This window comes from Dipodomys merriami, unplaced genomic scaffold (genome assembly GCF_024711535.1).
Source record: "Dipodomys merriami isolate MVZ:Mamm:240054 unplaced genomic scaffold, mDipMer1.0.p SCAF_114, whole genome shotgun sequence".
In the NCBI taxonomy this organism is placed as follows: Eukaryota; Metazoa; Chordata; class Mammalia; order Rodentia; family Heteromyidae; genus Dipodomys; species Dipodomys merriami.
In genome coordinates this window covers 1031950-1058205 of record NW_027202427.1, presented here as the reverse complement: position 1 = coordinate 1058205, position 26256 = coordinate 1031950, and the positions used below count along the sequence as shown (strand labels likewise).

The 26256-nt window shown below is 50.8% G+C and overlaps 1 protein-coding gene across 3 annotated transcripts in view; it reads right to left on the bottom strand.

Annotated features, from left to right (window-relative positions):
* LOC138822705 (histamine H1 receptor-like) overlaps positions 1 to 26256 on the bottom strand; it is a 62622-nt gene that overhangs the window by 15374 nt on the left and 20992 nt on the right. For 2 of the 3 annotated variants that reach the window (XM_070015568.1, XM_070015569.1), the window contains exon 2: positions 24072 to 24218. The gene's annotated coding sequence lies outside the window, so the exon portion shown is untranslated. Of the gene's footprint in view, positions 1 to 7760; positions 7772 to 24071; positions 24219 to 26256 lie in introns of those variants that run through there. The other variant, XM_070015570.1, reaches the window with a different exon arrangement.

Sequence of the window (26256 nt, the reverse complement as noted above, 5' to 3'; positions counted from 1 at the left end):
ACTCTGGGCCTGGGCGCTGTCCCTCAGCTCTTCAGCTCAAGGCTAGCGCTCTACCACTTGAGCCACAGCGCCACTTCCGGCTTTTTTCTTTTTGCTTATGTGGTGCTGAGGAATCGAACCCAGGGCCTCAGGCATGCAAGGCAAGCGCTCTACCACTGAGCCACCTTCCCAGCCCAGATGTATAAAACTTTTAGCAAAATGCACTAGAGAAAACTTTCAGGTTCTAGGGCTAGGTAAGAAGTTTTAGATTTGAGCCATAAAAATGAACAAACTAGGTCGACTCAAAACAAAAAATTTGTTCTTCTAAGTATCTTTTCAAAAGGATGAGAAAACATCTGCAAGCCATATAGCTGACAAAGGATTAGTACTGATTATATATAAAGAACTCACAAACCTCAGCAGTAAAGACCGAAAAATCCAGTCAGAAGATCAGAAGATAAAGGGCACGAAAAGACACTTCACAAAGAGCACAATAGATGGCGTGCATGTGTACACACACACACACACACACACACACACACACACACACGCGCGCGCGCGCGCACGCACATCCAGTGTTCAATCTCACTGGCCATCAAGAAAGGCAAGTCAAAACCACAAGGAGGAATTACTTCATATTGTTAGAACAGCTGAAATAACGAAAATGGCCTCATCACATGCTGACGAGGATTCAGGGAAGCCATCGCTCTTGTAGCCTTTCTGGTGGAACAGGAAACAGAGCAGCCACTCCAGAAAAGAAAAGATGACAGTTTCTTAAAATACATACATGCAGCCACCATGCGCCTTGGTAATGGGTAATGGATGCCTGGATATTTGTCTCAGAGGAGTGAAAACAGATTCATACAAAAATGAATACATGAATATATGTGCTAGCTGTATTCATGAGAGTCAGGGAGGCTGCCACAGGTCATGTTTGGAGAGTATGGGCGGCGAGAGGCTAGTCACAGGTGCAGAGTCACAGGTTCAAAAGGAATGTCTGCCTGGTGCTGTCCGGCATGGCAGGGTGGCCATGCGTAGCAGTATTGTGCTGAAAACTGCAGAAGAGCCAAAAGAGGGGATTCTGCATGTTCTCAACAGATAGACTGCGAATGTCTGAGATGACAGATGTGCTATTTAGCATATCCAACTTGATTATATTATACAATGACTATGTAGATCAAAATGTCACATGATGTGCCATCAATGTGTCAATCAGTATGTGTCAATTAAAACAGCAAATCAGGCATCTCTGTCAGCTTCCAAAGCCTTCCATAGGAATAAACAGGATGATGGCAAAATAATGAGATTAAATTCTGACCAGATATTTTGAGGAAGGCTCTGCTTTGTTTGGCAGATTAGCAAGTGTGAGATCAGGGGCGTTCAGACCTTCCAGCACTGGACCTAGACCTTCCTGGAAGGAATCAGAAGGACTGAAACCAACAGTATGAGTCAGTGATAATGAATGAACATCTGTGCACCATGCGGACTCAGTTTAAGGGCCACCTTGAATGTGCTTAACACTGAAATCTCACCACACAACTATTTTGCTCCCAATGAGAGAAGAAGTTGCAACGCCTTCAGCGGAAGGTGTGGAAATTCCCTGGCATTCCCCTTCGCACTCCAACGTGGGGCTTGGGGGTCAGAATGACGGTGGGCGCTGTCCCCCAACACTCAAGTTCTTCTAGAGTGATATGCAGCACTTGCTGCCCCCTTGTCCTAAAACGCTGTTTCAAAATAAAATCTGACAAAAGGGCTGGGGTGTCTGCTCAGGGCAGATCTCTTGACTAGCATGCGGCAGGTTCTGGGTTCTCTACCCAGCCCCAGGGGAAAAACAACAACAATAACAACAATAATTTTTTTTTTTAAGTTGGGAAGGAAAGAAGACACTCAGAAACTTCTGTTTATTCTACAAAACCTATCTTAGAAATTCCCTCCTCAAATGTGGTTTGACTCTGGGGGTGGGGAGAGTGAGTGGTAATTGTAGGGATGAGAAAGAATGATGGAAGGGGGCTGGGAAGGTGGCTCAGTGGTAGAGTACTTGCCTTGCATGCATGAGGCCCTGGGTTTGATTCCTCAGCAACATATAAGCAGAAAAAGCCGGAAGTGGTGCTGTGGCTCTCAAGTGGTAGAGCGCTAGGCTTGAGCTGAAGAGCTGAGGGACAGCGCCCAGGCCCAGAGTTCAGGCCCCACAACAGACAAAAAGAAAGGAAAGAAAGAAAGAAAGAAAGAAAGAAAGAAAGAAAGAAAGAAAGAAAGAAAGAAAGAAAGAAAGAAAGAAAGAAAGAAAGAAAGAAAGAAAGGAAGGAAGGAAGGAAGGAAGGAAGGAAGGAAGGAAGGAAGGAAGGAAGGAAGGAAGGAAGGAAGGAAGAGGCCTGACCAAGACACATGGTGCACATAGACACCTGAAATCATAACCACTTTGTACAACCACATCAAGACTTAAAAAATAAAATGCCTTCTTCACGCTATTGTGATTGTGTACTTCTGTAATCCCTCCACTCAAGAGGTAATAACAAGAGGATTGTGAATTTGAGACCAACCCAGGCAGCTTGTGAAACCCCATCTCAAAAGCAAAACTCAAAAAGACTAGGAGCGGGCACTAGTGGCTCATGCCTGTAATCCTAGCTACTCAAGAGGCTGAGATCTGAGGATCATGGTTCAAAGTCATCCAAGGCAGGAAAATCCATGAGACTCTTATCTCCATTTAACCACTGGAAGTGGTGCTGTGGCTCATGTGGTAGAGTGCCTGTCTTAAGCTGAAGAGTTCAGGGACACAGGGACAGTGCCCAGGCCCAGAGTTCAGGCCCCACAACCAAAATAAACGAACAAATAAATAAATAAACAAATACATAAATAATAAAAATAAAAAAGACTTGGAGGATGCCTTAACCAATAGAACACTAGCTTGACTGAGCTTCAATTCCCACTGTAAAAGTTTTTCTTTGAGGCTTTCCTATCTCCATGAGCCACACTTACGCATTCCTTTCCCAGGGTTCTCTTACTACTCTTTGCCTGACTCTATGGATGCATTCAACCCTTTGAACCTTACCCGATAAATGAACGCATGGATGCATTTAGGTAACCTGCCACTTAGACTTTTATCCTGACAAGGGCAGGGGCAATGTAACTGTCCTGAATTTCCAGCACATTGCACCCAGTGGCTCTCAACCTACCCTGTACATGGAAGCCATGTGAAGACCTTTAAAAAATTACCAGTCCAGCCAGGCCCTGGTGGCTCACACCTGTCTTCCTAGCTACTGAGGAGGCTGAGATCTGAGGATCGCAGTTCAAAGCCAGCCCGGGCAGGAAAGTCCATGAGAGTCTTATCTCCAATAAACTATTCAGAAAACCAGAAGTGGCGTGGTGGCTCAAGTGGTAGAGCTCTAGCCTTGAGCTGAAGGACAGTGCCCAGGCCCAGGGTTCAAGCCCTGCAATGGACCAAAAATAAAAAATAAAATAAAAATTACCAGTACCCCACCCCCACCCTCATGCTATCTGGGTGTCAGGATCTTTGACCGACTTCTAGACTTCACGTTATGCTAATTCTTTAATACATTCAGGAACTATTAATCAATAGCAGGGTAGCAGGTGTTTTTCCCTGCCAAGCTGCTGGAGACAGCTTCATGAATAAGACCACCACTACTCATCTTCAGAGTACTTCAGGGATGGGGGGGGGGTGATAGTTCATGCAAGAACTTTCTGTCCTGCCTGTGGTTAATTGGCCAGTCTCTCTGAATGGCAATCATTTCCCCTGTGTCAGACACAAACCTTCCTTTAGGCTGTTTGCTCTGGCAAAGGCTATCTGAGGACAGACTTCCGGAGACAGGAAGTTCCTGGCATCCAAGACCAGCCAGAGAATGGCCTTCCTTAGACTCATGTGAATCTCCCAGGTGGCATACCCCAGCACCAAACCCAGGCCATGTAATGGAAGTCAACTTCATGTTTCCAGTGCCGAGTCTTCTTTCTCATTTTTTAAAAATTATTTTTTATCTACAAATGGTTGTACAAGGAGGTTACAAAAATAACACCTCCATTTATGTGTCCCTGCATTGTGTGCCCTCCCCTCCCCATCCCTCCCCCACAGCCACATAGAGCTGCCCACCCCAGGGGGCAGGAAAAAGGCCTGGAGACAAGTCGGTTCTAGTGTGGAAGCAGGCAGAGGCCAGGCAGTGGGTGCCTGAGCCCACTGTGCAGGGCTGCTCCCATTCTGCTCACCGTGATGCACCTCGTCTCCTGATCCTGCACAACCTTGAAAAGCTGTCTGATGCCTGCCCTGCAGGGCTGCCCATGCTGCCCACCCCGCCTTGCCTTGCAAGTGTTCACTCACTCCTTATGACCAGCTCTGTGCAATTCCCTTTAAGGCATTCCTGGATCCACGCACCGGGTTCCCCACTTCCTTTTCTAGGTCTGTTCTGAATTCTGTACAGCTTTTGATGAGAACCTTGTCAAGCTGGGTTCTAATTGCTTAATTGCCAATCAGGCCTCCTCACAGACTGTGGGTGTCTGCTCTAGCTCTGAGTCATGTCTGGGTCTTCGGAGCCAGCAATCCCAGCACCGCACCTGGGGTCACGGCACCTGGGGGCCTTTACTGTCTCCTCCTCCTGCCTGTGCCCCTGGGAGATGGAGCCTGCACGCCATGCCTGTGGCAGCCTGCCCCCCTTGCCCTCTCTCTGCCCCTCCCAGGCATGCTTGTCACGTAGGCAGAAAGGAAGGGGTTTCAAGCCTATACCATTGGTAGGAAAAGGAAATGCAGCTTCTAGGAGAGAAGGCGGAAGTAAACTTGCAGATGACATGGTCCCAAGGAAGCACAGAAAACGATCACAGCTAAATCTGAGCTGTGTGTGGCCATATGGGGGTCCCTCCAGCTCGGGGCGTTCGGCTCGGCTAGTCTCTCCTGGGGTGCTGTCGGCACCCCCCTCCCCCCGCATCCTCACCGAGTCTCTCCCAGGTCTAGGTGAAGAAGGCTCACTGAATGAAGATCAGAGCTAGGCATGCTCCTCTGCCTTTCCCCTCTCAGTGCTGGGGATAAACCCAAAGCCTCACGTTTGCTGTCAAGAGCCCCACCTCTGAGTTCCCGGAGACTCAACACTCAGAGCCATGCTGGGGTGGAAACCACCCTTTCATCCACTGTCAGTGGAGACTCTGTCCCTCGTCAGTTCACATGGTGCTCTGCTGAAGCCAGGGCTCCCTGACGGTGACAGCCACGTTCTCAGCCTCAGTCAGGAAGAGATGAGAGGTGCAGCTCCAGTGCCCGCTTCCTGGCAGACCCCTCTCCTCTCCCTTCCCGCACGGCGAGGCTTTACCAGTGCGTCCTTCCTGCCAGCAGCCCCGCAGTACCTGTGCTCATTAGGGGGCTGTCCTCTTCCCTGTTTGGCTGGAATATCCTCGGGAGCAGGAAAAGAGCCTCAGTCAGCACTGCAGCCTCACAGGCTGGCCCTGCGTGGTACATACATAGTAGGCAGACCCTTTGGCTGGCAGACAAGAGAATGGATGGTGGAGGGACCTTGTCCTATGGAGACACGCACAGGAGAGATGGCATCACCGTGTGTGTGTGTGTGTGTGTGTGTGTGTGTGTGTGTGCGCGCGCGCGCGCGCGTGTGTGTTGGGGCAGTGAGGATGGTATGGCTGTAACCCTGAGAGCGCAGGGATGGCTGTCTCTTGGCTGACAAGAGTCTCGGGTGCGCCCACAGCTGCATGGGAGCCTCCCTAGAGAGCTCTCCCAGCAGGGGTGCCCAGGGCCAGCTTTGTTCACTGTCACCTGGCCCATAGCAGGTGCACAGAACACATTTACTAAATGAGTTTGAAGGAAGATATCAATCAACTGGTTCAGGCCAGCTCATCCGCTAATCTACCAACCAGTGGCTACCATGCAAGGGAGGGTCTTGGGTCTTGTCATAACTCAGGCCAGCACTCCTAAAAGCCACCATCCTGTGCTATGCCCAGGAGGAGGGTATTGCCTGTTTCAAACAAACCACTCATCATCTGACAAATCGACTAAAGGGAGGAGGAAGAACAGGAGGGTGGGGTCAATAGGGTCTTGCTGCTTTCTTTTTTTTTGGGGGGGGGGCTCCAGTCATGGGGCCTGAACTCTGGGCCTGGGCGCTGTCCCTCAGCTCTTCAGCTCAAGGCTAGCGCTCTACCACTTGAGCCACAGCACCACTTCCGGCTTTTTTCTTTTTGCTTATATGGTGCTGAGGAATCGAACCCAGGGCCTCAGGCATGCAAGGCAAGTGCTCTACCACTGAGCCACCTTCCCAGCCCCTCTTTTTTTTTCTTCTGTCGGTCATGGGTCTTGAACTCTGGGCTTGGGCGCTGCCCCTCAGCTCTTCAGCTCAAGGCTAGTGCTCTACCACTTGAGCTACAGTGCCACTTCCATTTTTTTTCTGCTCATGTGTTTCTGAGGAATTGAACCCAGGGCCTCATGCATGCAAAGCAAGCATTCTACCACTGAGCCAACTTTCCATCCCCCTAGCATTATTTCTATACTCTCAGAACAAGAACCCATGTGCATCATATTCAAATGAATGTAATGGTTATTGGAGTTTGAACTCAGTGCCTCATGATTGCTAGTTAAATGAATCTGATGGTTATTGGAGCTTAAACTCAGGTTCTCTTGATTGCTAGACAGGTGCTGTACCATTTGAGCCATGCCCTCTGTCCTTTTTTGCTTTGGATACTTTAAAGGCAGAATCTCATGATTTTTTTTTTTTTTGCAGTCATGGGGCTTGAACTCTGGACCTGAGCGCTGTCCCTGAATAATTCCCACTCAAGGCAAGCGCTCTACCACTTGAGCCACAGCGCCACTTCCAGCTTTTTCTGCTTATCTAGTGCTGAGGAATTGAACCCAGGGCCCCATTCACACAAGGCAAACACTCTACCACTGAGCCACCTTCCCAGCCCCTCTCTTGATTTTTATCTGGGGCCAACCTCGATCGATGCAACTATCTCTACCTGTGTAGAGTCAGAATCTCGGTTATGCACCATTATGTCTGACCCTGTCTATTGAAATGCCGGTCTTGCAAACTTTTTGTCTGGGTTGGCCTCAAACCACGATCCTCCCTATCTCAGACTCTGATTAGCTGGGCTTATAGGCATGTGCCATCACATTTGGCTGCAGGGTGATTTAGCTCCCTTCTCTTAAATTCCCTGGGTTTCTTTTGTCAAACAAGGTGGTTACTCTATCAGAGATTTTACAAACCTTTGGCCCCTTTTTCTTGGTAGTGGGATTCCTGGTTCCTATCAGTGTTTATATGAAACAGGTAAGAGCAGACCCTGCAGATGGAGTGAGGGATGGGACAGTTCCGGCAGTCACTTTTACTTGGTCTTCCCCTTCTCTACCCTCCAACTCTCCAATTACAGTTCCTGGATGAGGGAAAGCAAGGTCCCTCATTAGAGTGAGGGGCTGACTGTCTTTAGGAGGGAGGGTGAACGTTTTTCAGAGTCTTCAAACCCACTGGACACAGAGGCCTCGCATGTCCCCTTATCACTGATGTAATGGGGTGTGGCCACACAGTGTGCTGCAGTCAGCAACCTGAACCCCTGTTCCTTGAGCTGGCTTCTCACGGAGGCCTGTGCCGAGATCCTGCTCTGCTCCCCTGGCTTCTCCCTCCTGTCTCCAGAGCTCATTAAAGCCTCCCCTGGGCAGAGGCAGTTTGAATTGTTCCAGAACATAGGAGAAGAACAGCTGGACACATGGTAGGAGGATCACCAAGATTCCAGGGTTGGTCTTAAAATCACACATCAGAAAATCTGGGCTGTCTAATCACACAGAAAGTACTTACCTTCTTGTGGTGAAAACAATCACAGAATGTGGGAAATGGAAAGACAATCAGAGTTTTCATTGATTGTTCCCAAGAGGACCTTCCAGTGCAAGGAAGCCAGAGCCGTGAAGGAGCGGTGTGTTCTGACTCAGTGCCCGGCCCCGTCCTGCTGGCCCCCCCCCCCAACCTGGCCCTGACCCCGCTGGGAGGTACTGGCCAGAGTGCAGGGGTCAGGGGTGAAACAAGCTGAGACACTCCCTTCTCTCATCAGAATTATAACCCAGTAACTCCAGTGGACGGTTGCAGACCGGACAACTGGTTTTCCAGTGCAGGGGAGCAAATGGTGAACGGATCCACTCACACCCACTGCCACGTCACCCACAAAAATCAGTGCCCATCCACAGTGAGACGGGCCAAACAACTGTGCTCTGTATGTGCAAGGGGGGAGTGCACAGGGGTGAGTAAAACTCACTGTGCTTGTCTTGTGCTGGACAATATGCAAGCTTGGAAAGGAGGGCTCTTGTGATGCAGGCGGCTATGTGGACGAGCCTCAAAGACATGCTAACCACAAGCCAGTTGCAAGCAGTCAGGGCTGTGCCCTTGCCCACAGGCTTAAGAACCTGCCCCCCCCCCCCCCGCATCCTCACCCACAAAAGGGGAGGGAGGGGGAGGAAGGGAAGTAGGAAGAAGGGAGACAGGAAGGGAGGGAGAAAAGAAAAGAAGGAGGAAAGGAGAGAGGTAGACAGGCAGGCACAAGGTAATGCATTTGGCAGAATTCTACATACGTAGAGAAATGCAGAGAAAAGGAATCAGCAGCACCAGCAACCCCTGAGGTGGTGGAATGACCCTGAACTCCCCCACCCCCACCTTTGGAGATTACTCTGCCTGATAAAGGAGACTAAATGAGGTTCACAGGAGACCCAGGACTAGAAGGGTAAAAAAGCAGTGTGACTTCACCTGCCCAGGGAGGCAGAAACCAATTTGCTGTCTCAGTTATGTGTCTGGGACACGTTTTCACCTGCCAGGTGCACAGGGATGCCATGGCCGCTCTGCACTCCGGTGTGGCCTGCCCACTGGATTATTAGGCACATTCAGATGCAGGACACATCAGAAGGCAGCCAGGGTGTGGAGAGCACATGGCATGGCGGGCCAGAGTTGGGGGCAGCAGGGGGGGCGGGGGAAGGAGCAGACTCAGGGCCTCTGGAATCTCCTTCTGTCCACAGCCAACCCACTGGCGTGACCTCGCAACTGCCCTGGCCAGCCAATTTCTGCCCATTGTCTTAAATTCCTACCACAGTGCCAGGAGGCAATTACTGTCATAATTACTCTTCCAGATGAGGAAACTGAGGCTTACAGAGGTTAAGATTGCAGAGCTCACAAGGGGCAATGGGTTTTACCCTGTGAAGATTATATTCAACTCTACCTCCTTTCTTTTTCAAGAGCACTCCCAAGGGGGTGGCGTGGTAAAGTATAGCATAAATACAGAAAACCACACAAACCTAGTATATAAGTGAAGTACCCATCCATGGAGTCCTTCCAAGCCTCCTGCAAGTAACCACAGATATGACTTTAGGGAAGCTGTGTCTTAAAATGTGCATCAGAGACTACGTTCTTGTCCAGGTGAAAAACACCTTGATATGCCCTTTTCCCCTCTTCACCCTTTTCCGTGGGGCTGGGGATGGAACCCAGTCCTCAAGAATGCCGGGCAAGCATTCCACCACGGAGTCACACCCCAGCCCAGGGTTAAGTGGCTCCTCTGGCTTTGACTCCCATTCTCCACTCCCTTCTAAGGTCTGTCTCCACCCCTCACCACACACACTGGGATCTGCAAAGCCACGCTCCCTTACTGCTATCCTCCAATGGAAGGGGCGGGGGAAGTGATGTGTCTGGTATCATCAAGTCCAGGCTGACACGAAAGGCTGAAGGGTTAATGTCTGCCTGCATTGAAAGAGACAGCTAGAGCACAGAATGTGTGGGAAGCCCACGCCGGGGACCTCCCTGTGAAGCCGCCATGGCTGTGCCCATCCCCAATCACACCAGCAGCTCTGGGGGTCACACCTTCCGCACCCAACTCCTGAGCTGCAGAATGAAGCCCCCAGTCCTCACTGACTTCTTCCCAAACCTGTGTATTCCATATGGCATTATGAATTCCAGGCAACACACACGCACGGTAAAGGCAAACTCTAAGTCAGGTGTGGTGATGCATGCCTGTAATCCCAGCACATGGGAGCCTATATCTGAGACCATATCTTAATGCATAAATAACACACAATTAAAAGACGGTGAAATATTCCATTCTATGTGAATGGAATAGAGCATTTGGAGAGGAGATAATAAGCAAATATTGACTGGGGTAGACACTGTAAAAGCCTGAGAGCCGCTGGGATGGACCTACCTCTTTAAGCAGTCACCCCGTGAGTCAACTCTTGTCACCTCGATCGTCCTGAATCATCACAGCAACCTGAGTTTACACCCATGCGCAAGTGCATGTGTGCTCACGCGCACGTGTGCACACACGCGTGCACACACATATACACGTGCACACGGGCACACATAGGCACATGTTCCTAAATTGTGTAGTCAAGAAATTCTATTTGACCCCAAACTCTCAGGGTAGCCTCTGGCAGGGACACATCAAGACTGACCAGGACGGCTACTTACTGAGGGGGTACAACCCTCTCTTGGTAGGCAGGAGCTCCCTGGCCCCCACCCAGGATTCAGTAGGGTTCAGAGCAGCCCCAGTGGGTTTGCAACGAATAAGTTTCCCAGGACCGTCTCTCCAATGTATCTGTGGAATAGATCTTTTGCTAACAGGAGGGAGCGGGGGGGGGGGGGGAGGCTGGGGGAGAGGGAGCAATGTGTGCCTTGATTCACCAGAGAATGAAAATTGTGTCTAGGCTCGAAAGAATCCATTTGAAAGTGACACATTTGCCTCCAGCATAAACAGCTAGAAAGCCTTTTCTTTTCTCCTCACATTTGTAGCAAGGCAGAGCCTTTTTTCACACACTGCCTCTCAGTGGGTCAGAGAGACTTCTGAGATTCCTGACTCTATTCCCACTTCAATTGCCTTCAAGGCAAAAAAAAAGTGATTCTGAAATGCCATCTTATGACAGGATGCAAGCACATGCTCTGAATCGGTGCCCAGAACAAGCTCCACACAAACTATCTCCTGATTGGCCGTCTCTCCACCCTCACAGCCTTTCTCAAACTTTGCGGCCATGAAAACCAAGACGCCTGAACCAGGAGGCAGAGAACAGGCCTAGAAGCCGCTTTTAATTTAATTTGTCTTTCTGGCTATGGATGGGACCAGAGTTTAGTGTGTGCTGGACAAGTGCTCTACCACGCAATTGCACCCCCAGCCCGAATCTGCTTGCTACCTGGAGTCACAAAATCATGATAGCTCCATCTCTGCATCTACACTTACAAGTGAAGTGGGACCAAATCCCGCTCAGAGCACTGAGAGACACATTACAAATCCTGGCAGAGGCGGGGACTCTTAATGGGCCACCGTGAGCAGTACAGCATATTGAAGTCCCAGTGCTTGCTTTCGCCAATCCCAGCCCACTTCATGAGCCTGACTCCATTCAGACCCTCCGAGTCTGCTGCTGGGGTCCCTCCTGGGAAAGCCCAAGGGCGGGATCTGGAGTGACCCTGGGTACGGACCTAAGTGGGAAGAGCGTCAGGGTGGTGGGAGCATCTGATAATGGAACCATGGCAACAAGGCCTGTGATTAAGATAGACCATTTGGGGTCTTTGTTCATCAATCTACATGGCCGTGGGGTCAGCAACAGCTATGACTCAGTGGAACAGAGAGCCCAGCTCTGGGGCTCCCACTCTTGCTGGAGAATTGCAAAGGCAGCTGAAGGCCCTGTGAGCTGCTTGCTCTGGGCATCAACATTGGCTAAGTGAAATCTTCCCTGGTACCAGCACTTTGCGGATGCCTGTCCAGATGCCACTGCCCTTCCCAACACTCTAGAAGGAAACTCCCTAAGGAAATAAGGAAACCTCTCTCTCTCTCTCTCTCTCTCTGGTCATGGGGCTTGAACTCTGGGTCTGGGCGCTGTCCCTCAGCTCTTCAGCTCAAGGTGAGTGCTCTACCACTGAGCCACCTTCCCAGCCCATCCTTCTATATTCTTAATTCATAGGTTTGGCCTTTTAATGGTAGTCCTTGAGGTCTAGAGTGTTCCTTGTGCATTAAAAAAAAAAACAAAACAAATCATTTAACTAGGGACACAGGTGGACCCATTGCAACAGTGAGATGTATAGTCGTTATGTCGAAAAACGAACGTTAAACTTTGGTGGGGGGTGGGAGGAGGATCGGGTGTGTGTGGGGGAGGATGGGAAGGGATGGGAAGGGGAAACAAAGAGGAGGCAACAATGCTTGATAAGAAATGTACTCATGGGACTGGGAAGGTGGCTCAGTGGTAGAGCGCTTGCCTTGCATGCATGAGGCCTGGGTTCGATTCTTCAGCACCACATAAGCAAAAAAGAAAAAAGCTGGAAGTGGCGCTGTGGCTCAAGTGGTAGAGTGCTAGCCTTGAGCTGAAGAGCTGAGGAACAGCGCCCAGGCCCAGAGTTCAGGCCCCACGACCAGACCCCCCCCCCAAAAAAAAAAAAAAAAACAAAAGAAAGAAATACCCATGTAATTGTAACTCCTCTGTACAGTATTCTCACAAAAAAAAAAAGGATTGTTTCTTTGTCCTTGTCTAGTTGATCTCATCCCTTTACCTTAACTTTTAATTTTTGGGAAGTGCTAGGGATTGGACTGAAGTCCTCACACCTGCTCCGCTGCTCGGGGCTTCAGCTCCTCGTTTGCACTGGTTATTTTTGAGGAAGGGTACTGCTTTATGCCTGGGCTAAAATCCTCCTGCTTGCATTTCCCCTGCAGATGGACAGCAGTGCACATGACTGTTCCAGCCACTCGTTGAGATGGAGCCTCACAATCTTTTTCACCGAAGTGGGCCTCAAACTGTAGTACCTTGATCTCTGCCTTCCAAGTAGAAATACCTCTATTTTGTCTTACATTCTACTGCCAACTTGTCCTAATCTGTAAGTAATGCCTTTGAGTTTTTATTTACATTACTGAACTTTTCAATTTTGAATGTTTCTATTTTTAGCCTCCCAGAAGCTAGAATTACAGTCATGAATCACTGTCAATCAGACAGGCATCTCCCCTGTTCCTCCAATAATTTTTTTTTTTTGCAGGTCCTGGGGTTTGAACTCTGGGCCTGGGCACTGTCCCTGAGCTCCTTTTGCTTAAGGCACTAGCATTCTACCACTTTAGCCACAGCACCACTTCTGGCTTTTTCTGTGATTAATTGGAGATAAGACTTTACTTCCTCAGGCTGGCTCTGAACTGTTATCCTCAAATCTTAGCCTCCTGAGTAGCTAGGATTACAGGTGGGAGCCACTGGTGCCTGGCTGTCTCTGATGATGTATTCATAAACTAAGGCACAGACAGGTGAAGGTTCTTTTTTTTTGGTCAGTCGTGGGGCTTGAACTCTGGGCCTGAGCACTGTCCCTCAGCTATTCAGCTCAAGGTGAGTGCTCTACCACTTGAGCCACAGCACCACAGGTGAAGGTTCTTATCCCAGATCACATAGCAAGTAAGCATCGGAGTTCAGGCTTCAACCCAGGTCTATCTGATTCTAGAACCTACCACTCTTAAAACCTTTGGTAAGTTCTGCCTCTGACTACTCTTCAGGCTTAGCAGGACCTAGCCTTGCCTACCTATCTTATAATTTCCCCTCCACTCACCCTCAACCCCTAAATGCCATTGTAATTTCCACGCCCACCCAGGCATGCTCTATCCAGGGAAATGTGCAGAAATCCACCCTCCCCAATGCTCAGGCCCAGTGTGCCCTCCCTGGGAAGGCCAAAGCCCCCTGGGTGCTGCTGCACACCCTGTGCCAGGTCTCCTGCAGGTGCTCCCACCCTGTCTGCCATGCCACGTCTTGCTCCCCCTTCATCACACACACCAGGGAGAGGGCCTGTGAGCACCAGGCACCCTCAGAATTGGAGAACAGGTTCAATCAAAGAATGAAAAACCAGTTTCTGCCTCTTACTAGCTCTGTGATCCTGGGAAATCCACCCTACCTCTCTGAGCTTTAGTTTCTGCATCTGTCAATTGGGAGAATGAGCTAGCAGAGGTGAAACACTTGGTACGGGGGACAATTAGAGATACTGGCTATAGCAATAACGTCAGCTAAGCAAGCAACTTGGCAACAAAAGCAGATGCTGATGTTGAAGAGGGGTGAAGAATTTGTATCAGGCACTGCTAGGGAGTCCTGGCTAGTAGACCACCTTTGAGACCCAAATGTGGAAAGCAGCTACCTGACAGGTGGCAATCAACATAACAGTCAGCTTTGGGCATACCCCAGTGTCACAGCCAGATAGCACATAGTGACGGGGCATCCAGGACCCAGGGGATGTCAGCCTCTGGTAGCAGCAAAATAGTGAGCCTGGTGTCTGAGGACAGACTCCTCTTCGTGTGGAATGGGGGTGGGGGGGTGCGGGAGGGACTGGCAGAGCTAAGGAACATCCCCACTCCCATGCCAGGTGTTTTCCCATGCTGAGTGTTTTACTTGCAGTATTGCCATCTTTTCAGGTCTGCTACTATCCCATTTCACAGAAAGGTTAAGAACCTGCCCAGGGATGCACAGCTGTCCTGTGGTAGAGCTGGGAATTGAACCCAGACAGCCTGATTCCCAAGACTGCTACAGACCATCATGCCCAAACATCCAGGGGGTCAGACTGAGCAGGGAAGAGCCTGTAGGTGGGAGGTGAGAGGCTCAGGGCTGGGGGAGCCCCGCACCAGGGCTGATGTGAGCCGGGCTGTCTTATGCACAACATGTTCTAGCTGTGAGAATGGGAGGAAGTCCTCCCTGGGGCCCTGCCAGCTGTGGCCTGGTGGGTGGCTGTGCATACATTTCTCATCTTCCCGACCCACTGCCAAGAAGAGAAGCATTGATGAGAGTTCTCTGGCACTGGTAAAATTGCCTCCAAATTGCCTCCTTCATTAACTGAACGAGTCTGCATCTTAATTAGGCTTAATGGAATACAATGATCAGACCCCAAGTTTCTCACTCCGACTCTGAGCAAGGGCGCTACAGAGCCAGGCCAGCAGCCAAAATCACGGGTAGAGGGAAGCTGGGCAGTTCTGGCTGGGAGGGAGCCAGGGATTCTATGCAGCTGCTGCACCCGGCCTGTGTGGGGACAGCCCTGACTTTGGGATCCGGAGTAGGTGGGGAAGACCAGCTCTGCCTTTGGTCACCCTCTGTACCTCAGTTTTCTCATACGCGAAAGGGGATGGGATGCTCCCACTGGGTGCTAGTGAGAGGGTATACAAAGGGAATCCCGGGTGGAACACCACCCAGCACTGCACAGGACATAAGAATCTCATTCTCTTCCTCACATCCTCCCTCTGCACACTCAAGGCTCACGAAGTCCTTCCTGACTCAATGACCTCACCAGACCCATCCTCCCCGCATGCACTCGTCCAGGCCTCGCAGAGTTCAAAGCTCCTCCCTGCCTCAAGGGCTCTGAAAATGCCCTTCCCACTGCTTGGAACCCCAGTCCCACCTCTCTGTCCTTACATTCCTGTACTTCCGATCCCGACTCAAAGAGCACCTAGTCCCAGTCTAACCCTCTTATGCCTGTGGGTTAATTAGCAGCCCACTCTCCTCCAGAAGAGAGTAAACTCCCACAGTGCTGGGTCCTGGGTTCCAGTTCCAGCTCCTGGCTCTGAGCCTCTCCTCTTACACAGGTCCTTACTTCATATTTGGTTCTTGCAGAGGTCTGCATGCCTGTCTGCCTCAGTCAAGACCAAATGGGAATCAACCCCACTCCCACAGCACGGCCAAGCGTTACAAGACTTCTGACTCACAGCCAGTACTGGAAAGGCCACCTCCCCTTCCTCTACTCTGTCTCACTGAGGAACACTTGGAAGCAGGAGGGTTGCTCGCTCACAGAGAGAGAAGTGTGGGTCTTAGCTAATGCAATCCCATGTTTGAGGGCGCAAAGCAGTTTTGTTAGGATATCAGTTGTTTCTGGTTTAATCTATAGACTTAATATAGCCCCAATCAGCGTGGAGGCCCACAATTTGGTAAAGCTGTGCACAGCAATTGAAAACATCCGGCTGAGTCCACACAATACTGAAGAACAAACTTGGAGGCTGCCATGGAAGAGATGTGCTACCAAACTGCAGCAACGGAGACAGTGTGGTCCCCAGGGAGGAACAAATAGATCAGTGGGGAAGAATAGAGAAGCAAGAGATAGGTTCACAAAGAAGCAATCAGCTGACACTGAGAAAGGAGCAGAGAGTATACAGAGAAAAGCTTCCTCCCAACTAAATGGGCTGGGACAAAACCCACAGGCCAAGAAGTGAATCAAGACAAAGAACTCACACCCTCAATCTGGGAACCAATTCAGGCCCAGTTGTAAAACATAGCAGTTAACATGGGAGAAAAAAACCTACAACCTGTGTTTGCTAATGCATTTTAGATAGGCCAACAAAGACCTAATCTAACAAAATGAAATAGCTGATGAATTTGATTTCATCAAAGTTAAAATTGTCTGCTCTATGAGACATTGTGAACAGACGGAGAAGTCAAGCCACAGGATGGGAGAAAATGTTTGGAAAAATATATTTGATAAAGAATTATTACTCAAAACATATCATCTCAAAAGCTCAGTAATAAAAGAACAAACAACTCAGTTGAAAAATGAACCGGAGACCTTGAAAGCGTCTTACCACGGAAGATGTGCAGTTGGAAAATGAGTGAATGGAGGGTTGCTCCATGTCCTCAGCTTTCAGGGAAAGGAAAACTGAAGGGACACGGAGACATCATGACAAATCCAGTAGAATGCTCTTGCTTGTCATGATGTCTTCTTGTCCCTGGCCACTACCTCTCAAAATGGAGCCTACCGGATCCGCTGCTGACAGGCAGTGGTATGCCCCATATCTGGGGGGGGAAGGGGGGCCAACTGAAGCCTAGCCTCCACAGGGCTGGCCACTGCCTGCCCAGGAATGCCACTCACCCAGCTTCCCAGGCATGGCCATCTCAGCCTCCCCACAACAGGGACCGCGGTCCTCATGGGGACCTGGTTACTCCCTGCGGGCCCCATTCTCTCTCTGCTCTCAGCAGACCATCTGTCCCAGTTTCCAGTGACCTAGTGACACACAGTAAATGGCTTTCGAGTTATCTGCCCTCAGAGACCGACGTGCTCTTCAGTAAGCCAAAGGCTGCATTCCTAGAGAAAAGAAGGACAGAACAAGGAAGGAGGGGGCGGGCAGAAGAGGGAAAGGGAAGGGAGTACGCTCTCTGGCCCCCTTCCCCTCTGCCCTGTGATAGGGTATCTTTGCATCCTGGGAAAGGTGCAGTGACCTAATAATGATCTCCACACTGGCTGGGATGTTGGCAGTGGTCATTCAGTAGCTGCCATTAAAAAACAAAAACAAAAACAAAAACAAAAAACAAACAGGCAAAGAAGCCCCATCCAGTTCAATAAGCACACGTGCAAAGCCTGAAGTCTGAACTGTGAGGGCTGAAGCCAGTCACCAAGAGCACAGCTCTGAAGATGGGGGATAAAGGTTTTACAGCTCGTGGCTGCACGGTGGGGGTCACTGAGCAGTCCACAGAGACATCCACAGAGCACAGGAGCAGCTAGCTCATCCAAGGCTCCCTGTGGTCTGTGGACATTTCAGCCCTGAAGCATGAACTCGAGCAGAGGAGCGAGGCCAAGCTTGCTGGCCTTGTGTTGTCAAGTCCCTGCTCTGCCTGGCGCTTTGCCTTCGGGGATGCCAGAGGCCGGAGTGCACGGGCATACCGTAGTAGTGGGGGTCTAACCAAAGCCTCCAGTCACCAAGGCCTGCCTCTCACCATGACACCCTCCACTGCACAGCTCAGGTGAGCAGAGGGCTCTGGCCAGCTTCTGTAGAGCTCTAAGCTTGTGTGTGACAACCGCAGCCAGAACACCTCATCTGCAGGCTTCTGGCGTGTATGCCTCTCTCCGTGGGTTTACCCACAGCCCATGTCTTCCCTCCCCACATCCAGCTTCCAGCACCTAGCCCCATTTTCTCATTTCCACACAGCAGGCATCCCTTCCCTGTGCCCTGGGTAATTCCCACTTTCCGAGGGCCCAGCAGCCAGGATGTTCTTAAACAAAAGGGAACCAGAGGAGAGAGTGCTAGAGTCATTTAGACACCCATCTCGTTACTGACACAACTGCTGCTGCTTACTGAACATCTGTTTCAGCCTGGCTTCCAGATCAGATGTGCAGGTGGTAGTGGTACCATTCTCTGAGATAGAGAGCAGATCGTGTCACAGTGGCTGACCTGGGGCCTGGGGTGCAGCTTGGTGGTACAATGCTTACCTAGCATGCATAAGGCTCACAGTTCTATCTCCAGCAAGCACAAGGGAAAAAGAAAGGTAACTGGGCTGATGGGGGCGAGGAGTTCCTGATCCCCAAGCTTGCCTCCAACATTTGTGAAGCCCAAGGTAAGAAGGAACAGAAATGGAAGATGGCCCAGGTCTCTGGAGAGAGCTGGGAACTAAGGCTATTTGGAGCTACATGATGCCAACAATCAATGTCATTGTGTAGGATACGGGGAGCCAGTGGAAAGGTAAGGATGGTTAGTCACAGATCCGACTGGCATCTAAGGCAAATCCTTCACTGACAACAAAAAGGCCTGTAGGAGCTGAGACAAGCTAGGCAGGTCCGTCAGGAAAGAAGCAGAGCAATCGGGTGACTCGGGACCCCAAGCAAGGCACTGACACAGACATGGATATGCAACAACAAAACGTCAGAACTTCGCATGGCACAGATGAGATGGCGAGGAAAGAGGGTGACTGGAGGCTCTGGCTGCGGTGGCTGAGGTGGCAACCCGTCACTCCACAGGCGGCCCAGGAAGAGGCTTGTGAGTGGCAGTGGGTGCACCGAGCTGCAGGTCAGCTCCAAGGAGAGCTGTTCAGAGGCGGTGGGTAACGCTGGTGTGAGAGTCGCTGGATGACTGAGACAGACATAGAAGGCTGGGACCACTGTCCAGCTGGGAAGCGACGGTGGCCTAGACTGGAAATGGGTGAGTAAGAACCCAGGAATGGGCTGGGGTTGGGGTGTGTTTGGGAGTTAGGAAGGGCAGCCTTGGATGTGGTTCCTATGGGGAGGCAGAATGAAGAAGAAATGAGATTGAGCTCCTGTAGCCAGTCAGGGACTTGGGAGGAGGAGATGCCATCCTCAGATGCGGATCGAGGAGGACAGGAATTTGGTTTGGATTCTCCCCAGAGCTGAGCTCGAGCAGCTTATCTGGCAGGTGACCGCGGTGGCAGTGGGTGGTGGAGAGGGAACGCGTGGCAGAGGTGGCCCACTCTGTGTAGCTGAGTGATTCCTTATGACCTGGCATCAATTCCTCAGGGCATCGTAGTGAGGAGTGGCTCCCCCATGTTCTGTATGGTTTGACAGGCCCTAGGAGGAGACTGGACACATGGCCCCGGTATTAGCTCCACCACCGGTGAGGAGCACCTACTACGTGCCAGGTGACTAAACCGACATGTCCACATTCCCAGGGAGGGAGCGGCTCAAGTGGGGAGACAATAAAAGCCAAAGAATCCCAGGGACATGAATGAACATGTGTCTGTGACAAAGAATCCTATGGACACTGTATGGAAAGTGAATGAGGGGCCAAGTGGTCCAGGAAGAGGGCGCTGAGGGCAAAGGCCTGGCTGAGGAAGGAAGTCACAGTGGAGCTGGCTAGGGCCAGGGCCAAGGCACAGAGACTGGAGAGCTGGGCAATGGCCAGGTGAGGCAAGTGGTGGCCTTCTAGTCATCTTAGAGGGCCGGGGTCCTGGAGATCTCAGGGTGGAAGGAAGCAGTAGATGCACAAAGGGCAAAAATGCTTAAGCTGCAGGGCTGATGGGAAAGGGGGCCAGAGTATGGAGTCTTTTCTCTTCCCTTCTGTTCCCTTCCCTTTCCCTTTCCTCCTCTTCCTTTCCTTTCCTTTTCCTTCCCCACCCTTCTTTTCTTTCTTCTTCCTTTCTCTTCCCTAGGAGTGCAGCCTTGGGCTTGCTGGAGAGCATGCTAGTCTCGGGGGTAGAAACGAAAGCAGTACCTTTGCCCGCTGAATAAGAGCGGAGAGAATGAAACACAGCAGAAGTAGCTGGGGGATGGGGTATTGCTCGGCGGTGCAGTGCCTGCCTGGCCTGTCTTGCCCAGGCCCTGGATTCCCTCCCCAGAAATGCTAAAGGAAAGGAAGCAACTGGGGGGTGGGGAGGACGGCCCACAGCTTGCTTCACGTCCCTGGATGCTGAGGAGTCCCGCGGAGGTGGTTCCTGCCCACACAGCGCCCTAGAGAACTCAGCAATGCAGCTGAACTGAGGCTCTCCAAGTAGATGCTCTAGACAGGTGAGCAGCGGAGCCCTGGATTCATGCTCCAGAAACTCCATGGTGTAACCCAACAGGAAAGTCACTTGGTTCTGATGAACATGGTAGCACCCAGAGCTCAGCAGCCCTCTAGGTGGTGCGAGGATTTCTGGCCCTCACAAGGGTAGGGCGGGAAGGGTGAAGACCTGCTTCCTCATGGCCCAGTAGGAAGCATACACTGGCTTTTCAGGCCAGCAGCTGGCACTGCCCACTAGGCCCTGTGCAGAGATGTTTGGGGGCACAGAGTGTTTGGGTATGAGTTACATGGATCTAAAATGAACTGGGTCTTTGCAAGAGGCAATCTCTGACCTCACAGAAGCCGCCTGTGGTGATGCGTTGGGGATTCGAGATTGGAAAGAGTTCTCTAAGAAGGCTCTGGGAGGGATGTCAGGCTGACCTCCCGGGTTCCAGCTGGATGTGAAGGCGGGGAAATCCACTCTAGTATCTCACAGGGCAAGGCACCCCTGGACATGATGGCTGTGGGGCTAAATATGGAATGGGCGCCTGGGGGTGTGGTGTGCAGAAAGCTGCAGTCATCACAAGGACTTTTATCTATTATGAGGAATGTATTTCACGGGTTATGCATGATTTTAATGTATCAGGAAGAAAGTCGTTTTCACAGCTTTGAGTGCTGAGAACGAGGCTTCAACGCTGAGCTTCCTTAGAAAGCATCAGGCAGTTGGTATTGGACACGGAGAAGGGGATGGGCTATGTTCAACGTTGAGATGCAGAGAGGGTGGGTGGACAGCTTGGACCTGCAAAGTCTGCAAAAGCTGGGTCCCCAGGATGGTGCAGTTGGGGGGTGCTAGAACCTTTACGAGATGGGTCCATGCAGGAGGCCCCCTCGTCACTGGGGACACCCCTACGATGGAGACTGCTCGTGCTCTCATTCCCTTCCCAGTCTGAGGAGAACAGCCCTGCTCCACTGCCCGTTCCCAGCCACAGCGCTCCACTCTCAGGCTCCCCCAAAAGGGCTGAGTCTGTCGGCCCCAGCCTGAAATCATCCGACCTATGAGCTGAGGCCAGCCTTCTCCCCCTATAAATGACTGCCCTGAATCTGTCACAGTGAGGAAAGCATGTGGCCCATGGAGCCTAAAGAGACAAGCAACACTTTACATACTCAGCACCTTTAACCCTCCCACAGATGGGGGAGGAGCCAACAGTCAGCTGACTCAACTGTCAGAAGGGACCATTTTTGTGGCCCTAGCACCTAGACCTGCAATAGCACTTAGTAGGCAGGGCCACGGATACACAGGCCTTTCACAGGTCTTGGGTGAGAAGCTCTCTCTTCCAGGAGCCAACGGTGATCAAATGAGGAATCACTGGATTAGACCCTGAGGACTGGGCAGAGTTGTACTTTCAGTCCCTCTAGTTAACAGGCTACCACACAGTGACCGGGGCTGGGTCTCTGCTGGTCACCAGGGTCTAGGCCCCTTGGTGCTGAGGATCTGTTGCATCAGAATAGTCCATGTAGGCCTCTACCCACTTTCTCCCTCAGGCCCTTTCTGCCTGCTCAGAGCCTCATGTGCTCACCCTGGACACTGACAGCCCTAGTTTTCAACACCTCTCAGTCCACTGCTGTTTTAGGGCACAGGATATTTCCACTGAATTAGACCCAGGAAGCAATAGTGAGCACAGCCTGAACATACTAACACTGCAGTTCCTTAAGTATTCCCCAACTGCCATTTCTGAAGCCAAAGAACCCGAGGTGAGAGGATATATTACAAAGGGCTGAAGGACTCCCAGCCAGGGAGGTTGTTGTGCACTGGGCCCGGGTGGAGACCACAGAGCTTGAGCAAAGGGTGAGGGGTGCACACTCAGCGTGCTTCCTGTGCCCTGGCCCCCCCAGCCCCATCCTCAGGGTCCCTGGATAGTAACATTCTTCCTGGGACATGCCGGGCAGGGCCGGCCACTCAGCAGAAACATTCCCATGCTCCTGATTACGCGTTTACCAGCGTCTACATGGTGGCCCAGGGGCTGGGAGGCACCGGGCACCTCCTCACCACACAGCAGTCGGGAGCTGGCTTCCTGCTCAGATCTTTCCATCTCTATCCCCATGCTTTTTTGCTGCACTAGGGGTATTTTCCACGAAGTATCTGTTTTCAGATTCTTATCCCAACCCCATTTCTAGGTGAGTACTGAGCTTCTGATTCACCAAAACAACAAATTATTACATGTAGTGGTCAGAAAGGTCCCTTGAAGATTATGATCTTAGGTGCCTAGAAATGGTGCCTCAAGTGGTAGAGCACTCGCCTTGAGCTGAAGAACTGGGGGACAGCTCCCAGGCCCAGAGTTCAAGCCCCACAACCAACAAGAGAAAAAAGAAAAAAAAAAAGAAAAAAGATGATCTTATGTGCCACAGACCATGTGATAATACAGGAGCTCCTCACTGGATGACAGGGTTAGGTCCCCACAAACCACGAACCCATTCCAAGCTGAAAAGACTGCAAGTGAAAAACAGACCGAATGCACCTGCCCTACTGAACAGCCAAGCTCAGTCCACCTACCTTGTGCTAGCACAACACTGACACATGGCTAGTTTATAATACACACTGAGCATCCGGCTGTTTATCCAAGGAAGCCACTGGCAACACGGCAGTAAGTGCTGAATGTTCCCCTGCTGTGATCCTGTGGCTGACTAGTCACAGTGGCTCCAGGCCTTTGCCCTGAATCCACAGCGGGCAGAAAGGAAGGGGGACTGGGCTGCACATGTATTGTCAGCCTGGAAAAGGCTGAAGTAAGGTTTTCACAGAAGGTATATGGCTTTTATACCATCACGAAGTCAAAAACTGTAAGTGGAACTACTGTAAGTCAGAGACTCTGTGAACCAGCCACTACTGACTGCTCATTACAGGTGTCTCCAGTCTTCTTGAGAGAAATGTTATTACCCCTTAGTTTTACATGTGAGGAAACTGAGTCACAGAATGACAGATGGCTGAATTCAAGCTGAGGTGAACATGGACATGTGGCTGGCCCATGACACTAGCTGGAGGGGTCAGAAGGATAAACACTGGTCCAGCAGTGAAGGGCTGAATGGGCCTCATCTAACCACGAGCCTTGAGGCTTTGGACAGCTGGTCAGCCTCACTGAGAGCATCCGGTCACCTGTGCAATAGGGGCGAACCTGCCCCGCTCACCCAAATGGTGTCTGTGAAGGCTGAAGAGGATGACAGGAACATTTTTAGGCACTACCTGCTATAAGCATTGTTGAAAAGAAACTTTGCATAGTTGCCAACCATCATGTAAAGGTCAGGAATGAGGCAGGCAGGCCGATGGCACTTCTGTCCACAAGAACTGCTCAGGATCTCACAGAAGACAGACACCCCGCACACCCACTTTCCTCCATGGACCTCTGCAGAAGCTGAGTGGCTGAGGCTCACCAGAAGCCTACCTTGAGAGCCTGTATGAGCTGAGATAGAAGACTTCCTAGGCTGGGAAGGTGGCTTAGTGGTAGAGTGCTTGCTTGGTGTACAGGAACCCCTGGGTTTGATTCCTCAGCACCACATAAACAGAAAAAAGCTGGAAGTGGTGCTGTGATGAAGTGCTAGCATTAATCAAAAAGAAGCTCAGGGACAGCGCTCAGGCCCTGAGTTCAAGCCCCAGGACTGGCTAAAACAAAAACAGACAGAGGACTTTCTGTCTCTGGCTTTACTGTCTTCCACCCTAAAATGAATAAACCTTCCCATGTATGCTGTATAACTCTGACCCATTTCGGAGTTAAAATATTTGAGAAACAGCAAGCAGCTCACATCGGGGAGTCTTCACTGAGGAAGCAGACAGCTACAATGTGCCGGACAGATGGTGCCTACACAGGCTAAATCAAGGATGTCATTACCAAAGAATCCTTCAAAAGCATCAGCTAGGGAATTCCCTCTCTCCCTAGCCCCAGCTCCACCCTTCCCAGCCCCGAGCATACCTTTTCACATCCACGCTTCTGTGGACTTGAAACTCAGTTCAGAGGAAAACTCCAGCCTTGAAGTCAGATAGACCTGAGCTTGAATCCTGATTCCACTCCAGCTTAGCTCTATTATACTGGACAGGCTTCTCGGAACTGCTTCTTTAGCTGCAAAAGGAGAGAAAGCACAGCTGTTTCACGGATTACTCGGAGGATGAAATGGGAGAAAGCAAGGAACACTGAGCCACTTGAAAGGCATTCATTCGGTGATGGAAGGTGCTGTTCTGGAGGTTGGGAAGTCTAATGCTTAATTAACACAGGTGATGCAGAGCTGCAGAAATAAGTGTGGAACCCCCAAATCTCAGATTAATTTTTCACTCATGCCAAGTGGCCAGTGCAGGGGGGTTGCCACTGAGCAACCAGGAATCTGACTGTTTATCATGGCAGGAGAAGAGCATGCTATTTTCATGGCCGTCGTTAGGTTCAAGGATGTGGAAGATGTAGAACACGTGGAATATTAAGTGAGCAATACTCTATGTAGCATGTAGCTGCATTTTGTCTGCCTTTGGTTCTCCTGTAGTGCTAAGCTGCATGCCAGTGTGAATGAGATAAATTAAGGCACAAGTATATGAGAGAAATTAAGACACAAGTCAAAAAGGAAGGATCCCTGGTGATCTGGCCATATAATAACCTATTCCAATGGGATCCCCTCTCTTTTCTTTAACTTTAAAACAGCTGTTTTTCTCATTCTTTTGTTTATCACTAGAATGACTATTCCAGAAGTCTGGGAGGAACAGCATTTGTTCTGAGCAAGTGTGCCATGCCCTTGGACTTCACAGAAACACCCAGGTCATGTCTAGGTCACACATCCACACTTGGAAGAGGAGATTGATGAGGCTACTGGGAATGAGATGACGAAACGTCCCCATCCCTTCCGCTATGTCGCCCATCCCCCAGCCCCAGGCTCAGGCCACACAGGGGCAGGTGGGTGATTCACAGATGTGGGTACCAGCACAGGAGGCCGAGTGGCTGCCCAAGAACCCAGATGGTCCAGGGCAGAGCAATGCTCCTTCCACACTTCTCTCCTGCCCACACCCCTTTTCTCTACCAACTCTCCTCCTCCATCAAAAATACAGCGCCGGTCACCACACATCCATGCATCTACTCAGGAGAACTTGTGAGACCTGGGTGGGGCAGGGGAAGCTTAGGAAAGACCCTCTTCCACACAGAGAAATCATCTGTCACCACGTCCTCCTGAGGAGTCAGGGCAGGCTCTGTCTTGGCTCTTGTCGCCATGTCACTGGGTGACTTCAGACAACTCAGAACCTTCTTGGGACTGTACTCACCCTGCAGTCATTCCCAAACACGGAGAGCAGACAGAGGAAGGGCTGGGAATGCACATGCATGACTTCAAGGCAGAGGAGTCTCCTGAGCAGAAATCCCAGAGCAAGATGTAAGATCAAATGCTAGGGAGCACGAGTGTTTCAGGTGTGGAACGTTGTGGACCTGGGCGTATGTGCACATCTATAATGAGTTTTCTTGGGTGGAGCCTCGGTTCTAAAGACAAAACTCCTTTGCATGCCATGTACTTGAAGCACAGAACCCTAAGGTAATTTTGTGGGGTAAATTCAGTGCCCCTGCATCGTGTCTGCAACTATCCCAAGAGCTCACTGTGGTGCCATGGTGTTGCTCAGAACATTCTGTGTTTTGGAGCATGCTGGGTTTTCAGATGCTCACCCTGCACCGCTCAGGCCAGCTGGCACCTCTGGACAGCAGCAGTGGTGGGAAGCAGAGAGCTGGGGGACCATGGAAACCAAACTGGGCAAGTGCCTCTCAGCTCCTGCCAAGTGGGCCAAGGGGAAACATGGGCCCAGAGGGGCAAATCTCTTGATTTACTTCAAGAAGTAGAAAGTGGGGTGTGTGTGTGTGTGTGTGTGTGTGTGTGTGTGTGTGTGTGTGTGTGTGTGTGTGTGTGTGTGTGTGTGTGTGTGTGTGTGTGTGTGTGTGTGTGTGTGTGTGTGTGTGTGTGTGTGTGTGTGTGTGTGTGTGTGTGTGTGTGTGTGTGTGTGTAAAGCTGGGTGCCTGTAATCCTAGCTATTAATTAAGGCTGAGATCTGAGAATCACAGTTCAAAGCCAGCCAGGAAACTTATCTACAATGAACCAGCAAAAAAGCTAGAAGTGTGGCTCAAGTGTAGAGGGCCAGCC